General features: G+C 36.0%; 1 non-coding gene across 1 annotated transcript; it reads right to left on the bottom strand.

Annotated features, from left to right (window-relative positions):
- Positions 1-1,031: 1,031 nt before the first annotated feature.
- Positions 1,032-1,103, bottom strand: TRNAE-CUC (transfer RNA glutamic acid (anticodon CUC)). Its single transcript has one exon. It is a non-coding gene; the product is annotated as a tRNA-Glu (tRNA).
- Between the last annotated feature and the right edge of the window lie 1,241 nt (positions 1,104-2,344).

Below are 2,344 nucleotides of genomic sequence, written 5' to 3'. Positions count from 1 at the left end.
AAACAGAAACTTGCTTCCACAGACAATACATGGCCTCCGAGCTTTTCCTGAGAAAAGCTTAATGCCACCATGATGCATCACACTAACAGGACTCAAAATATCTGCCAGCCAATTTTATCTGGCAATTATTACATTTAATGGGATTTCTTTGGAGCAGATAATATATACATGAAACCTGAGCTCTTAAAAAGGCAAAATATAAAATATAATTTAAGGTTATATCCTCCTTATAGGTTATAATGAGCCCCGAACAGCAACAGAAATGAAAATGGTTGCTTATCTCTAATCCCCAGTCTGTGTTTTCTAATATCTAAACTGTAACAGACATATAACAGGCTCGTTTATATCAGAGAGACTTTTTTGGTTTTCATTTTACACTGAAAATACCAACTCGGTTATTAAGGCTAACTAATTTTGATGTTTTCCCCTAGCTATGCTGCAAGCAGGGGACAATACTTTAAAGCTTTGTTTAAGTTGCTTTCTCATCTTCAACGACTTTAAAATGCGTGGACTTCAATTCCCAGAGTTCCCAGGGTCCCAAAGACATTCTGGGAGTTGAAGTCCCCATATCTTAAAATTGCCGAGGTGAAAAAAAAATTGCTTTCAAGTGACAGAGGAAAAACAATTTATCCTGCACTAAGAATTTGGGATTCCTAACAATAGGAAACGTATTGTTTCCTATTTGTAAAGTCCTCTGTACAAAGCTTAAAATCATATACATGCCCGAGAAATATCTAATCAATTTCATGGAGTTCATTAAATTGAAAAAAATTGTAAAGACTGTATTCCATTAGACGTTTGAAATCCAAACCTGAAGAAGATATATTTATTCTTGAAAGTCTAGGAAATAACGTTGCAGCAGAGAAATTGTTCACCTAGCGAACATTAAGCAAAACCGAGTCTAAGGAAACCCTGCCTTTCTTACCAAAGAAGAGTGAAATGAAGCATTTCTACTCCTGGTTTTAAAAGGCAAGGAGAAGCCTTTAAAGTCTTTTCGGTGATTAGATTTAATGGGTGTGGAAAAAATTTCTTTCCCTGACCGGGAATCGAACCCGGGCCGCGGCGGTGAGAGCGCCGAATCCTAACCACTAGACCACCAGGGAAGTTGTTTGTCATGATGATGTTTGCTGTATATCAATAGAATAAAAAAGTTGTTACACTCCTACTTGGCTGTTTCAATATATAGCCTCAATTGTTCTAATGTAGGGTCAGTTGTTGCTACTTTTCAATAGATAGGTGACAGGTAGGTAGGTAGGTAGGTAGGTAGGTAGGTAGGTAGGTAGGTAGGTAGGTAGGTAGGTAGGTAGGTAGGTAGGTAGGTAGGTAGGTAGGTAGATTCTGAAGATAAAAGTTTATGTACACCAGGAACTTTTGAATGAAAGCTGGGAGAAAGGAATAAATGTACTCTGGCTAATAAATGCACAGAACAAAGATTTATAAAAATAGAAATGTCACTATGAAATTACAAGCTATTACCTTATGTATTAATTAAATATATATCCTGCTCCCCCCCCCCTGCATGGTGCCATCTCCTCCAATTTTTATCACCTTCTGAGTTAAGCTAAGTGAAGATAGAGGAATAACCAAAGTCACCTACTGTATTGAGTTTTTGTGGTTGAGAATAGAGCAGAGCCTGACTTCCCACATCTGACACCTGCTAGAGGCTGTGAGAGTTTTCTTTCTGAGCAAGAAAATTTTGTGACCAGCCATGTCACAAAATCTATTAATGAAAGGATAAATCCTTATTTGCGAAATAGCCAGAATATTCTCCCAAAATTTAAAAGATTCCTCTTCTGGAATTACAAACAACTAAAACGTCTAAAAGCGCTCTACCAGAGAGGGAGTATGATCATTAAGGTGGAAGAGTAGAATACAATAGAGAAATTCATCTTCAAGTTTTCTTTTGCTCTGCTGGGGGCCAGTCATTTTCTGTTAGCTCTACCTACTTCATGAAAGTATTTTGGAAAAATGGAAGAAAGGACGTGATGCTTTGAGTTCCTAAATGGAAAAAAGGAATATATATCTAAAAAACATGTTAACTCAGATTTTTCCCTGCAAAGTATTCATGAAATAGACCAGGTTGAAAAAAAAATTCCAACAAAATTACCCCTAATCAGTTATGGAATAATTAAAGCTTACTCTGAAGTAGTTAAATATATAATAATTATGCTAACTACTAATATAAGACTGTAGGAATTAATATCAGTAGCTTTTCTACTGTCCATAGTTATTTTCTTAAAATTTAGGTGTGAATGCTCTATATTATTATTTAATGTTGAGATACCAAAAAGATGCACACAAAGACAATACAAACACTTGAAACTACAGGTAGTCCTAAACTCAA

This window comes from Thamnophis sirtalis, unplaced genomic scaffold (assembly GCF_051295495.1).
Source record: "Thamnophis sirtalis isolate CommonGarterSnake01/CBP01778 unplaced genomic scaffold, rThaSir2_p1.2 scaffold_6, whole genome shotgun sequence".
NCBI classification, from domain to species: domain Eukaryota; kingdom Metazoa; phylum Chordata; class Lepidosauria; order Squamata; family Natricidae; genus Thamnophis; species Thamnophis sirtalis.
The sequence above is the reverse complement of the archived record's forward strand: the minus strand, read 5'-3'. Positions and strand labels throughout refer to the sequence as shown.